Below are 16,195 nucleotides of genomic sequence, written 5' to 3'. Positions count from 1 at the left end.
AGCCATTAAAAAGGAATCTCAAGTTTCTTTGGTTTGCAGAACTTCAAAATAAAGTTCTAATTACATTTCTTCCAAATATGTTAAAGGAGATACATTTTCTAACATCTCAATTATAAAAGTAATTCCAAAATAAGTTAGACCATGTAATATTCAAATACTCCATTAAAGAGTTTTCTGGAAATTTTTTACCCTCAGTTGGTATTAAAACTGTTGTAAAGGCATTTTTTCAAGTTTCAAGTCTCAAAATGAAATACCAACTTTGAGGTGTAAGCCTTTGTTCTCTTTTAGAAGAGCTGATTCTGACTCATATGTTTAGCAATGCATTTAAAAACATACAACTAACTTTGATGGCTTGATAGGGTGCGAAATACAATAAATAGTGGGAGTTTGCACGAACATTCCAAAATAAGTTTTTTGCTAATGGGTTGCTGAGTGATTGGACTTGAAGTAAACTCAGGGCAATGGGGTTATGTCGGAGAGACCCAAAGGGTGGCATGGAAATTTTAAAAAATAAGAATTAGATAGAGTGCAGAGAGACAACAAATAGAGGAACAAGAAACACAGGAAGAAAGCACAAGAGAAACATGACTACAGAGAAATGTGTTGGACTAGGTAGTGCAGTACAACTTGATAAACCAGAAAACAAGCAATACAGCATATGAAAGTGCTACTTAATGGCGTAATGTTGGGTAAGTTACTTATCTTCTTTGTGCCTTAGTCTCCTCCTTTCTAAAATGGAGAACATGACAGTAACTAACCTCATAGGCTGTTGTGAGGTTAAGCCACACAATTCACATAAAGTATTTAGCAGAATGTATATTAAACATAGTGAGCACAGATTAAAAAGCTATTGTTATTGTCACTGCTATTGTTTGAAAGAGATGAAGGTTTTTTGTTTTACTGGAAATAATTCATTCTTTTAAAATTCTTCATTACTGAAAATCTGTATAAAATATTAACCCAACATCTCATTGTCATCAGTAGATAAAAATGAACACAGTAGAAATAATGTACACAAATCGCATCATTTTTGGAAATTAAAGGTCTTGCATCATTCGTACTTATAAATGCCACTTTTCATTACAAAGTAGTAAAGACATGAAATGGGTAGGACGTAAGCTCATAATATTTTTTGACATCAATTTGCTTTGTCATTACGTGACCCACTACAGTAAAAATAGTATGTTGTAATATTCCTATTTGTGTATTTGTGATTAGAGATCATACATTGATCACCAAGGTGTCAAATACTTTATATATTATTTTATTTAATTCTATATTTTGTAACTTAATTTCTTACAACTCTAAGAGCTAAATATTATACCCTGAAATGTTGATATTAAAATATTAGTACTTAAAGCAAAACATGACCAAGAGTAGACATCTGTTAAGGAGAAGGACCAGCCTTTGAATCTGGATTTGTCCGAGTTGAAAGTCTTCATGCTTTTTAATATGTTATGCTACCTCCTCATTCTTCTTGTCAGTCATTGTGTTGGTGTTAATACAGTCCTGATGATTTCACCTCTTTTATAGAAATGGCTGCCCAGTGGATTTTTCTCTGTAATTACTCTTCCCTTCCACCTGCAAATAGAAATTTCCCATATTGTCTTCTTCTGCTTACAGTCACCATCACTAGAATATATGGTCTGGAGACCTGGCATTATTTTTATTTTAAGCATGGAAACTTTTGTGATGTTCTTCACCACCAACCCACCACCTCCACTAGAAGCCTGAGCTATTTTTCTAATGGCATTTGGTGAGAATTGATGTGTTAATGGTCTCTGTGTACAAACGTTTAGGTAATATAAGAGCTTTTTGGAACCACACACTGAACTCTCAGAAACTTCTCAACACTTCATGTTCCAAGAATAGAACTCTGTTTACCACTTTGTGGACTTTACAAGAGTTTTTATGTAGGTCAGGCCTACTCTGTGAAGAAATTAAAGACCACACATCTTTTGTTTTTCTTACAAGAATCTACTTTCCTATGTAATCTCATGGATCTTATTAAAAATATTGATATACTAAACACTTTGAATCATGCTTTAACCATTCCATTTAATTGACATTTGACTTTTAATTTCACCTACAGACATCAACTCACTACTTACAAATCCATTATTTGGCAATCATAATGCCCTTTTAATGGATTCGAAACAGTGGAAACAGCAAAAATGATTTTGTCTCCAGCCAGGCACCCAAAAGCTGGTTTAATTCACTTTGCAATCAATGTACAGTATATAGTTTATTTACACATTTGCCTGTCTTACCCTAACAATTAGGAAAAAAAAAACGTGTTTTTGCTTTCATCAGATGGTATCCGCTGAAAATCCTTTCGTTCAGTTTCTGGGAAATATGTTTCAAGTTCCATGGAGCAGGTTTGGTAGGTGTCATGCAGGGAGAAAGATGTCTTATGTTAAGCACATAGCAGAGGTGTCAAGAAGCACACAACAATGGAATCGGGAAGGTCCAAGAAGACAGAACATCCTGGGGAAAAATGGCTGTAAACAGCAGCAGCGTGACCAGGCAGGGATGAGGGAGTGGCAGCAGGGCCTCTTGAGAAGAAATTGAGCACCTAGGGCCCTGGTGAGCCCAGGCCTTGGTGAAGGCCAGGATTTGGCCCCCGATTCCAACTGCTGAATGTCTAGGAATACATGATTTACCTGTTGTTACAGCCCTGGCTCTCTGAGTCTGATGTTGAGCCCAGTCTGCCTTCCCTGGTTCTCTACCAAGTCCTTTTGCCCTATTTCTGCTCTCGTCTTCCATATTATGACAGTATTTCCAATGTTTGTAAATACAGCTGTTAACGCCTCAGCTCCAACTCCACTCATTCTATGCTTTCTCAAGGTCATATGACACCACTTCCTGTGCCTAGTTTCCCCTTTCTAAATGTCCTGCAGGTTGTCAAAGTCTATCTTTGATGTTTTGTCTCAGAATTGAGCACAGTCAATTTTTTTTTGTGTGTGTGTGTCCGGGGGTGGTCAACAACTGCCCTTTCATGGCAAGACTTATTTCCTGAATGCTCTGTTCTCACATCCAGTTTCTGGCCAAGTGTACGATCAGATCAATTCCCTTTGCTTTACCTTCCACCACTCACGAAGAAAAGCTTTCTTGAACTAAGAGACTAAAATATTACCTTCATTGCTCCCACATATCCAAGAGTCTCTAAATAGCCTCCAACTAGTTAATTAACTAATTTACTCAATAAGCAAATACTTAGCATAACCATGCATAATGTTTGAGATGCTGCGTAGGATATAAAGATAAGGGAACTTAGTTTCCATTACCTTGAAATCAATTAGAGAAACTCAAATATAAGTATAAGGCTACCAAACTCAGTGTTTCTTGCCGGAGCAATTAGAAAGGATTTAAAGGAGGAAAGGAGTATTTAAATTGCAATGTGTGGAATGAACAGAGATGGCAGAAAAGTGCATTTTGAGAAGCTGAAAGAACAGGAATAAAGGTACTAGGCCAGGCACATATAATGCATGTAATGAAAAAAGGAATCTGTGCAATTTGGCTGAAGCAAGGGTGTAGGACAGGAGGTTGTGCATAAAGTATGTTTAACCTACAAGGTTTCAAACTTAAAAATATTTTCCTTGGAAAAATTTTATTCCAAGATATTCAAAATCAACAATCACAAGAAAAATTGGGTTTAAACTGCTATATCAAGGATGGATATTTAATACAATTGCTTGCTTCCTGCAAGAACTTTTGAATAAATTAATAAGAAAAAAATTGTCAAATCATTCTCTTCGTGTGTGTGTGCATGTGTGTGTGTGCGCATGTGTGTGTGTAACAGGGAAATCACAAGTAAAATGGGGGTGAGTTTAGTATAATTATTCCTAGAGTCAGAAGAGTTCTTTCAACTTTATTTTGAGAATACTTAAAATGCAAAAAATTAATGCACATTTTAAAATTTTAGAAATAATCTTTAAAGAAACACTAAGGCAAAAGGTACTGAGGCTCAAGAAGCCTCTTGGTATTCTTCTTAGGGTCATTCAGTCAGTCTACAAAGCTCAATAAATGTAGAAGCATGAGAGATACTTTTCAGTTTTTAGAGAGGTTCATACTGAAGATTCAGGTTGCTGGCATTCAGCTCCGGTGTTGGTATCTACATAATAATTTTTTAATCATTACGAATCATTATCATAACTATGATGCAACATATAAATATTTTTAAGGATCTTTTAGGACAGCAGTCCCCAACTTTTTTGGCACCAGGGACCGGTGCTCCAATGAGAATCTCATGCCTGATGATCTGAAGTGGAGCTGAGGCGGTGATGATAGTGCTTGGGAACTACTATAAATACAAATGAAGCTTTGCTCGCTCACCCGCCGCTCACCTCTTGCTGTGCAAACCAGTTCCTAACAAAATTCTCTCATCTGCAGTGATTTCATTTGGAGGGTACTTTTATCCCCTCTCACTTTTCAGCAATCCATGTGCTCAAATTTTCATTTCCTTTGCTTAAACTGATCAATTCCTTAGCTCTCTGCTCCTTTACCCCCTTGGAGGCCTCACTACCTTTTAATCTCATCGAATTATCTCCCTGTAGCTCTCACTAGACTGGCTGTTTTGTGAGAGTGAGGACTGTGGTCTCATACACTTGAGTCCCAAGCCTAGCTCAGGGTATGGCACCTAATACACATTCAATACATATTTGTTAACTGATAAAGTATATCTTTTTAAATCATAAAGACCACAGAATAGATACTCTTGCCATGTATATAAAACAGGCTTTGGGTTTGCAGAATGTCTCAGACTGCAGCCCCATCACTACTTAACAATTTGACCTCATGTCAGCTAGCCTTCTAAGCTCCAACTTCAACTAAAAAAAGGAACTAAAAACTTTGTTGAGAGAATCGAAGAAAATAATTGTGTAAAACAAGTGTCATGGTGCCCAGAGTACAATTACTGTTTAAAATGCTGGTTCCTTTTCATCTTTTCTGTAATCTTCTATCACTTTTCCACAAATAACTATATTAGTCAAAAATAAATTAGCTTTGTAAATTAGAAAATGAGTTGACAATTAGTTTTTTTCCTATATTATGTACATAACTAAAAATGGACATACGTCAGTGGGGAAATTTGGGTTTTAGAATAAAGTAATCCATTGATGTAGACAGAGTATAAAATATATCAGATATCTCAAAGGTATCATCATTGCTTAACAAAATAATGTCTCCTTATTTATGCCACTGAGGTATCTAAACATTCGAAGAAGGACATTTTGACCCACTGTTTTGATTGCAATGCCTCCATCTAGATACCATCATTTGTCTTATCTCATGATCTTTGCTCCTTGTTCAAAGAAATAAACACATATTTTAATTATTTTGTCCAATTAATAAACATGATTAGTAGAAATGAGATAACTACGGTCGATAATATTTAAAACAGATCATGTTAAAATTGGTTAGTTCCCCAAATAAAACAATTTGATTCAAAGTCAGCATTCTTCAGGAAAACTGAGAATAGGAAACATTGACTAGAAAAAAATTAGATGCAGAAATAATCAATAAAAAACAAAAATTCACAATACCTAAAATTGTACAAAGTAAAATTTGTTATTGACCAAAAAAAAAAAAAAGATGAAAGAATAAAATTTTGAAAAAATTAGTTCTCTAAACCATAAATTGAGAAAATCGGACTTAGTAGAAATGTCACAAAAGAAAACTCATTCTCTCCGATGTGGAATTAGAAAAAAAAGCGATTGATGAATTAAATCTTTGTTGTAACAGTTATGTAAAAAAAGAACTTGTCTTGATAAAAATAATTCCAATATGATTTTAAAAAGAAAATAGAATTGTTTAACTCTGCTATGTAGATATTTGATCCAAAAATTGTTAGTATAATGAAGTTCTAGCTAGCACACTCTAGATGAGAATTTAGAAATGATGCTATTATTCTCATGAGAATGTCTGTGTTACTGAACATACAATGGATGTCAGTAGGGGTCAAAATAGTGAGGACAAAACATACACAGAGTTAGTTAAAATGCAAGGTTTGAAGTGGTAGGATCGAAACACCTACTCATCAAAACCAATTCAGTATTGGTCAGATAAAGATTTTTTAATAGATTGATACATTTGAATGTAATTATTGGCTTATAGAAAATAAAAAAAAAATTACTAAAATAATTCTATTAAGTTTGCTGCCCAAAGATGGAATCCTTCCCTTCTAAAGAATAAAAAGTGTTGGATTCACTAATTTGAAAGAATGTTAAATTCTATAAGTTGGCGGTGGCGGTGAATTGCTCTCTCTCTCTCTCTCTCTCTCTCTGTCTCACACACACACACACACACACACACACACACAGTATGGCCATGACATTTATAAATAATGACTGCTATAACATGAATTGCTTACACCATTCACCAAGCATGTGGTGGACAGATAAATTATAGAGTTACATATGTTCAGTTGTCAACAATAATACTGGATTATTCATTTAAGAATATCTAACTCTTCAGAATCCTATTACACACCATAGTATCATTTTTTGGATTTTTAAAACTATATTTGCATTGCTATGAATAAACACTTTTATACAAAACATATAAAGCACTATTATGAAGGCTGGAATCATATGTCCTCATTTATGACATGCTCTTAATATAAATCACATGTTAGTGACTCTCTTTGAAATCATTCCATAGGTTACTCCTGAGTGGGTCAGAAAGAGTCACTGCATATTCCAAAATATATCATTTCCGCCACAGAAGAGTTTTGCAACCTGTAAACCTAAGCAAGTATATTTTAAAAATTAATGGAATTAGCTAGAACTAAAACATGATTTTATGGGCAGATGATAAAATTAGAAATACCGCCTTCCTTCTGTGCATCACATTAAAAAAAGCCAACCTTGATAGAATTCCATTTCATGCTAAAAATAAGCCTGTAATCCCTGACCATCCACAGCAGGTTTTCAGTAAAGACTGCAAGCAGTTTGGACACTGGCTTCAATACTGTAAATAAAGTACAGATAGATTCTTGGAAAAAATATCAGCTGCTTTGGTAATGATTTTAACAGAAGATTGCATGTCAATAACAATAATGATAGCTAAAACAACAGTAGCAGTGGCAGCCGTAGCCATTGATACATACTGAACATTTATATTACTTAATTCTCACAACAACCTGATGAAGTAGCTAATCCTATCTCTATTTTGCAGATGAGGAGAGAGTGCCTTAGACAGGTAAGTAGCACACTTAAACTGACACAGATAGTAAATAGAGAAGCCAGACTTTGAAGTCTGAACTTAGAACTCACATTCTTAAAAATTGTCACACTGCATCGTATCCTATGAGACCAAATGTAGGTTCACAAGGAGCTGTCAAGCTAAAGGTTAATTTTCAGTATCTTCATAAGAGAAAATGGAAATCAACTTCAAAAGGTACACAGAGCTAGATGAACATTAACTTTTATTTGTGTCTTTAATATTTCAACTGAATAAATCTTCTGGTAACCAATTTCTGTCAGTCTAATTTTGGTGTAAAGGACAGGGGCATAGACAAATATACTAGGCTACAAACCCACTGGCTTTAAAAAGAGGAACATCATAAATCATTTCTGTTTTGAATGGGGTTCTGAGCTCTGAGTTTCTGAAAAATTAAAAATTGAGTTTTATTTTTGTCTTTTTTGACTAATCTCAATGGAAAAAAAAAAAACAACCAAAAATCAAAACACTCTTATGTCCAAGTAAAGGACATGTTGGCTGGGAGATTTTGGCAATAGCCTCCACAGAGTCTTAGGCTATGAATTACATTTTAATTATTTCTTCTGTTGTGGCTACATGGAGAAACCCTAAATACAAAGCAAACACCCACACATCCGCACATGACAAAAAAAGAGAGAAGAGGTATTGAAATTTTTATGCCAGATGTCTCATTAGTTTAGATAAAATGTTTAATTATCTTGTAGTTCTTATTATGTATCTATGAGTTATGTTCATGTTTGTTAAAATCTCAAATGGGGAAAGTATTCTAGTGGAAATTCTTTATAAATTCAACACCCCTTTATAAAAATATTCACACGACCGGGATAACAAACAGAGGAAAACTTTTCATCAGTGCAAGTCTATAAAATATGAGACCAATTTCCTACAAATAGCATGTATAAAACTATTCATGTGAAAGGTATACAGCTGGTATACAGCTGGACTAAATAGTTTGGCAAATATCACAAAGAGAAATATTTCTGTGTTTCTCCCTTTTGAGTTGTAATAAAATTCCTAAAACACTATATTAATTAGGTCACACTCTCTTTGGTTTCTGTTGTCTTGTGGATTATATCTGCATATCTCAGCCAGGACTCCAACCCATTCTTTGGGTCTTATCCTTCTTTTTACTCACTCTGTGCCTAGGATGGCAAATTGGTGACTTATGGGCTTAATGAGGCCCACAGATATTTTGTTTGGTTCTTAAACTAAGCTTTTCAAGTTCTGAATTATTTGCCAATCTTTAAGTACCAGAGATATTTACCAAAAAAAAAAAAAAAATCCCGATTCCTCAATTTTCTAGAAAAATCAGATTCATTTATATTGGTGCTGGAGTTAGGTCATGGCTGGTTCCCTTGGATGGGATTTGCATTCTCACTTCTTTCAAAACTTAATTTCATTAGCCTTTCGTTTAATATCTGGCCTGCTTCACCCCTGTTTGCTCTGCCATTTCTTCTGTTTTGTTTTTTTTTTTTATTTTGTGACCCCAAGCTGTTGAAGAATTTTGACTATAAACAAATTCATCTCATCCACTCACTGTTCCTCAAGCACATTGTGAGATTTCCTACTTCTATGTGTTTATTTGCACTGTGCCCCTCACCTAAATGTCCTCTCAGGAATCCTCCTCCAAAATAGTACTCATCTTTTGAAGCCCAGTTCAAATGCCATCTTAATAGAGATTCAATTGGAATCACTTCTACTTCTTTCTAAATTATTAAGGAAATTTTTGCCTACACAAACTTACACCAAACCAATATTTAAAAAAATAACTTTTGTTTCCACCTCTTGATTTTCTAACAACAGATTAGAGAAAGAAGGCTCTAATTTATAATTTTTTTGTGTTGTTCCTGACTTGTAACATTGTCTTCTTTAGGGCCTCAACAAATACGTATTTTATAGCAACTAACCTTGTAGGGTTTGAATGCAACAATCTCAAAGACTCAGTTTTTTTTCTGTTCTATTTTTCTCTATATTAGTCTCTTGGGAAAATAATCGGTAGTTCATTAAACTGTCACCTATTTTAAAAGAATTACTATGATTAATATAGTAACTAGAAAGAAATAATTGTATATTAAACACATTTTATGAAGTCTTCTTAAGACAGCAGCATAATTTATTTTCCTGGTAACTGAATAATTTTGTTTGAAGGATTGGAGATTTTAAGTTTAAATGATTTTTTCTCCATAAAGGCATTCCGAGTGTGAATAAGGTCTTGAGTAATTAACCTTCATTCGATTGGTCTTTTGTGGGTTAAAGTACAGTTATTCTTATATTCCAAACAAAACATACAATAAAAATCACACTGGAATTTAGGTTATACTATTTTGGGCAGAAAGTGATACTCTGATTCTGGCAAGATTATGAATTTCGCTGATATGCAAGCCTTTCTGATATAAATACCTGGGTGTGTGTGTGTGTGTGTGTGTGTGTGTGTGTGTGCATGTGTATACATATCCACACACACATATATATACACAGAGTCTTCCAAAAGAGGAAGTGAAATCTTCATATGTAAAAATCAGGAGTAACGAGTTTGTTAGCTGACTCTGTGCTGGTGCTGGTGCTGGTGCTGACAGGGAGACAAGGATGGGCAACCAGTCAGAGTAACAATGTCTGTGGGCTTGAGTTTCATGCCTGTACACACACAGGAAAGGACTCTTAAATCCTACTAACACTGAAGCTGACACCTTACATACAACTAAGGTTCTCAAAGTGTGACACATCCAGGGAGAAGGGTAGAAATAATTTACCCAAAAGCTTGCAGGAGGACAAAGAAACTTGAATTTGAATAAAATTGTCTCTTGAGAAAAGTTTTTAAAATTCAAGCGTGTGCCTTGCATGCACTGGTGTCTGAACATACACTATCCATGAGGCGCAGGAACCTTGAAGCTAAGAAGCTTTAAAAAAATTGATCCTGGGCGAGAGAGAATCCTACTGTCTTTGGCAACAGGAAAAAAATAAACAACTCAAAATTCTAGATATTATCATACTTCAATCTGCACAGAATTTCTATAGAATGAAACCCTACTGAAGATGAGCTCACAATAAAAATTTTAAAAATATTACAAAATACATGAAAAAATAGCTTGCCTTTTACAAGAATTAGACAAAAAATTACCACAAGATGAAACTTGAATTAATAAAATAAAATAAGAAAAATACAATAATATGCTTAAAATATTAAATTTAATTCAGAAACTTGATCTAAAGGACAAAAAATAAGGAACTAGAATTATAAAAAAGAAACCAAACACTATGGAAAATGAACAGAGATCTGAAAAAGTACCAAATAAAATTTCTCTATATATTTGATATAAAAGAGTTAATATAGATCTATGATATGTGTATAATTAAATTCAGAAGTTTGATCTAATGGATGTATGTAAAACCTTGAACTAAAAATTATATGAAAAATATTATATGTACATTCTATTCAAATACACAAAGAATATATTCAAATTGAGCCTCAACACTGAAGAATCAGTATTATATAGACTAAATTCTGAGACAACTTATGAACATGATTAGAAATCAATAACAAAGAGTTAATTCAAAGTCCCATATAATCTGAGCACCAACTTTTCAAGACTTCAACACTTAAAAATATATAACACGAAATAGATTGTTAGGAAAAGAGAAAACTTGCAGATTAATGAGCTAAATGTCTAACTCACCAAAGAGAAAATTAGAGCGCTCCCCTATCCAAATATGAACGCATGTTTTACCTTACTTACTCAGGGAAATAAGAATTAAAACAAAAATTAGACATTATGTCATATCCTTAAAACATTGGTGACAATTTCTGGTAAAGATTTGGGGAAAGAACACAAATCACACTGCCAAATAATAAATTAGTATAACTGCTTTAGAGAGTAATTTGGGAATATATGTTAACTTTGCAGATACACAAGCCCTTGAAGCAGGAAAAAACAACAACGCAAGTGTTTGAAGCAAGCATACTTGAAGTAAGTACACTTCTTTGTATCTTACTCAGAGAAATTCTTTTGCATGTGCACAACAAAACGTACTTGATTGCTCATTGCTCACTAATTGTAATAATGAGAGGTGAAAAGCAACTGAGTAGGGAAATGGATAAATCAACCAACAGGATAAGTAAACTGGCTTATTGTATAACAGAATTTTATTAAACAGTTAAAAATAAATATATAGGATTTACATCTATTATCATAGGTAAATCTTGAAAAAAAATTCAGTGAGAATGTAAAAAGTTACAAAGAAAGAAAGAAATCCCAGCTCCAGTATATACTATCTATGAGATCTAGGACAAGTTATTTAACCTATGTGCTTCAGTTTTCTCATCTGTAAATAGAGATCATAGTAACTGGGCTCATAGAATTATGACAGGATTAAATGAATTAGTCCATTTAATGTACCTAGAACAGTGCCTGGCACTGAGAAAGCCCCATCTATGTTTGCTATCATTATTATTATTACTACCACTACTAAAATAGCATCTAAGAACATCTTATGCACCAATTTTAGAATAGGAAAGAGAAAAGGAGGAGGGAGCACATGGGAATTAAATTGCAGTGGGGCTCTGGCTTTATTTGTAATACTGTATTGATTCGAAAAATACAAATTAAGTAAATATGGCAAATGTTACAAAAGATATAATTTCCAGGAGGTGTCTACTATATTCATTCTAAACTTTTTTTGTATATTAAAAATATTTCCTAATTTAAAAAAGAAGTCTCCAGGAAATAAACTTTTTAAGTTTTAGTTTCCTTTTTTGTAAAACAGGGTCAAAAGTATCTGCATCATGAGATTTCAGTAAAGATCAGATAAGGCACACAAATATATCTTAGCACTGCATTGTGCATGTAGTTTGCGCTTAATAAACATAAGCTAAATATTAATTTGATATAAATCATTTATTTTCAAGAATGTAAAGAAGAAAATAAATTTATGAGCAATTCCACTGCTCACTGAATTTATTTCCAGTCCTATGTGTGTGTGTTATGTGTGTTTATTTCCCTTTTTATCCTTAATAGGAATCATATAATACACAAAAATCTGTATCCTGAGTTCTTCACTTGAAATAACCTGAGCTTTTTCCTAGGTCATTAAATGTTCATTAATATCATGATGCTTAATGATTTATTATTTCTTACATTTGCATTTTCTTGAGATCCTCTTTTCCTGATGTTTTCTCTATATTCCATTGTTTGTATGATCTCTAACATGAGAAATTTTGTACACTTTAAGGGTTCTAATTAAAAGGCTACTGGGCCTAGTGAAGGTACCAATTTGCTTTAAAGCAATGCCTACGGAGTAGAGGGAAAATTGTTTTATTTATTGGAGTACTTTCTCTCCCTGAATCAGAGAGCATACTCTAAATATAGGATGAAAGGCTTCCATCAGCATGGATCTCTCAAAAAACTCAAGTTGTCTGTTGATTATCTTTAAAAATTCAACCCTATTTACCTGCTGTTTTGTGGAAAATCCACTCATAGTAGTAGATCAATAGTTGATCCTAATTTTCAGTGACAGTTAAGATGTGGCATTATGTCTTTATCTTGGCCTTTATATAAACGTTAGTGGGAGGATGGGAGAGGCTGCATCAAGGGTTGCTATTCAGAACTCATATCTGGATCTAATATTCTTAAATTTAAATGAGGGAGGGAAATAGGTAAAAAAAATATTACTAACTTAAGAAAAATACTGATATCCTGATTCTTTTGCATTGAGCTCACACTTTATTTTCTATTACTTCTTTAAATATTACCTTTACTCTTCAGAACTGAAAATTAAAAGCTATTATGTTTAGACTTGAGAAAAAGAATATATAGCCTAAAAAGTAATAGAAAAAAAACCCCCACATCAGGTCAAGCCTACTCCCTCCCCAAAATAAGGACCAGACATCACAACAAACTAGTTTGCATATATTTGGAAGTAGAACTATGTATTTCAGTCTTCAGAAATACCTTAGAGTAAAATAATTCTATTAAAAGTCTTTTGTTTCCCTCTTCTTCACATAGAAATAAGACAAGTTAATGTTCTGAAGATTCTGGAGATCATGTGTTTTCTTTTTTTTTAATGCCTACAGCACCTCGTATTCCTAGGTGGTCTCTCATCCAAGTACTATCCAGGCCCGACCCTGCTTAGCTTTCGAGATCAGATGAGATTGGGCTTGTTCAGAGTGACATGGCTGTAGACAGATCATCTGTTTTGACCACTTCATCTTTCACAGAAGAAATATGAGGCCTGGAGCCAGGACTAGGTTTTTAAATTCATGACTCCCAGTTCTTCCTAGTACATCAGGATGCCTCATCAAGAAAAAGCAATTAAGTAAAATTACAGGTTTAGAATATATTCTCTCTAGGCTTCTTTCTTACACTAACATGCTGTGAATTTATGAATCAAGGTAGGTTGGCTTAAGTAAAAGAGTAACTCATCCGGAGCCACCTCAATTACATGTCATTGAGTATAAAGCTTAAAAAAAAATGCTGGAGTTAAAGGCTGTTTTGTGAAGGTACTCACCAGATGGGTTAACTAGAACACAATGTAAATGACAGAATCCTTAAGATTTTAGGAAGTCAGCTTTGCTTCTGACTATCCTTTAGAAATTAAATCAGAAATGAAATTTTGAACAATTTAATCACAAGATATTTTTATATCCAGTCTTGAGAGTGGTATTGTTTTTTCTCAGTTTAAGAAATCATTACATTTCTTAAAAGTTGCATGTAAAGTAAAATTGTTTATTAAGCTTATTTGCATCATAAAATTGAAAGCACATGACTGTGGCTAAAAATCCTCCAATGGTTAAAAACTTTAGGAAGAAGTGGATTAAACAAGAGGAGTTTCATGTCATGTATTACTGTACTGAAAATAATTACATTCTAACAGTACACAACCTGGAAAGAACGGAAAGATTAAAAAACATTCTGCTAATGAGTTAGGGCAGCACTGACCCAGTTTTCAGTTATGATGAAAGACACGTCAACAGCCTAAGATATTATTTCTTCAGCACACCCACGTTTCAGGTGCAAGGCAGTTTTCTTAAAGGAATTGTTAACTAAATCCTTTCCAAGTAGAAACAATCTTAGAGATCATCTAGCTCCAGGGTGTTTTTGTTTGTTTTGTTTACCAAGAGCTCATGAAAGAACCTCATAGAATATACAAACTACCTATAATTTTATGCAAACTATTTGTATGTAAGTATAGGAATTTGTCATCAGAGATCTATAACTTCCATTTATCTTCCAAAAGGGCTTATGACTTAGAAGGATTGAGACTCAGTAAGAATCAGTTAAGTATCTCATTTTCAAAGAGATAAATGGGATAGATATGGTTTGATAAAATTCCCTAGATCACACAGCTAATTAGTATTAGGGCTATAGTGAGAATAGAGGATCCTCAACTTTCAAGCTAAGAATTCTTCTAACTTACCATGTTCTTTTATGAAATATATTTTTGAAGTACATAATTTAAAGCTTGTGTGACTCTGTGGAGTACCAAACATCAAAAATAATGTATTAGTGATTTATAAAATACATTTTCAGTAAAATTTTCTAGTGAAATTAGAATAAATATTTAATATTCTCAAGCCAGTATCCAAAAAAAAAGTATAGACATTTGATAAGTCAGGGAGAAATTTATTAATACTTTAGATTACATGATTGTCTTTCTAAAAAACTCAAAAAATTAATTAAAACATTAGATAAATTTTTGAGGTATCAATAACATTATTTTCAAGTCACAAGATTTTCTTTTACTAATATCTGGAACAAAATTAATGGAAAATGAATCTCATTCATGTATGCACAAAAAATGTGTAGTATTTAGAAATAAACTTAATAAGAAATATGTATAATTTCTGTGAAGAAAACTACATAATTTCTCTTAATTATATATTTTTTAAATTTAAATAAATGGAAATTAAATACCATAACCTTGGATGACTAAAATATCTTAATGTTATGAAAGTATTAATTTCTCCAAATTAATTCCTGAAATTAACTTCAATTAAAATGGCATTTAGATGGGGGGGACATTTATTAAATATTGATCTGAGTAAATGGGCCTCATTGTACTTGCTGTACCAAAATTTAGACAGTACAATAATTAAAGTTCTGCAATATTGATATAAAATTAGAATGTCAGTGAAGAAAAATGAAACCTAGCAACAGTAATAAGTATGCATTATAATTATGATTAAAATGCCATAGTTAATTAGTGGTCATAAATGGATCATTTAATAAATGAAACTGGTAAACTAGTGAGGCGTTTAGAATATACATACATACATACAAAAATAAAGTTAGATCTAAGTGTCAATCAGCTGTATCAAACTCGCCCTGGCCACCAACAGTAAACCTCTTCTCTCTCTTTGGATCCTCACATTACCTTTTGGGACACTCTAAAATTAGTGTTTCCTGTTTGAGATGTCTTCGACTTTGAACTCGTTTAAAAACAGAAGCATTTGGCACTCCCTGAGCCAGGAACATATTACTGTCCCTGATTTAACAACCACACAACTCAGGAGAATCCAATAAGGTAAAAAGGAAGCGGTCGGAAGTAGGCAAAATTTCCAATGACTGAAGTCGTAGGATCCCCTTGGAGGAGCCCAGAAAGTCAATGAATGTCAGCAAAGTGTCTCCTCAAAACAAGGCTCTTTGCAGAAAATACTAAAAGGAAATTCTCTCTTCCAAAGTCTAGATCCAGAGCGGGGCTAGAGACATTTAAGAGCCAAGAGCATTTTTCTAGGGCCGAAAGGCCATAATGAGACTAAGGATCAGCTCCTTGGAGGGTTTTACATCTAGTGAGCTGTAAACGGTGTCACCCAAATTTATCTCCAGATGGTAGCAAGTCTGAGCCAAATACTGAGGCAGGAAACACAGAAAAAGGATCAAGATAGGAAGTGGAGAGGAGTTATCCCCCTCTTGTATCCCTGCAAGGCTGAAACCATTGCTTATAGTTCTCTTTGACAATGCTATCACATAGTAAGAAACTG

General features: G+C 33.6%; 1 protein-coding gene and 1 pseudogene across 1 annotated transcript in view; both read right to left on the bottom strand.

Annotated features, from left to right (window-relative positions):
- KCNH8 (potassium voltage-gated channel subfamily H member 8) overlaps positions 1 to 16,195 on the bottom strand; it is a 304,007-nt gene that overhangs the window by 84,476 nt on the left and 203,336 nt on the right. The gene's annotated exons all lie outside the window — the stretch shown is intronic.
- LOC112475981 lies at positions 13,280 to 13,398 on the bottom strand (annotated as a pseudogene).

Source organism: Pteropus alecto, unplaced genomic scaffold, assembly GCF_000325575.1.
Source record: "Pteropus alecto unplaced genomic scaffold, ASM32557v1 scaffold92, whole genome shotgun sequence".
Taxonomy (NCBI): Eukaryota; Metazoa; Chordata; class Mammalia; order Chiroptera; family Pteropodidae; genus Pteropus; species Pteropus alecto.
The sequence above is the reverse complement of the archived record's forward strand: the minus strand, read 5'-3'. Positions and strand labels throughout refer to the sequence as shown.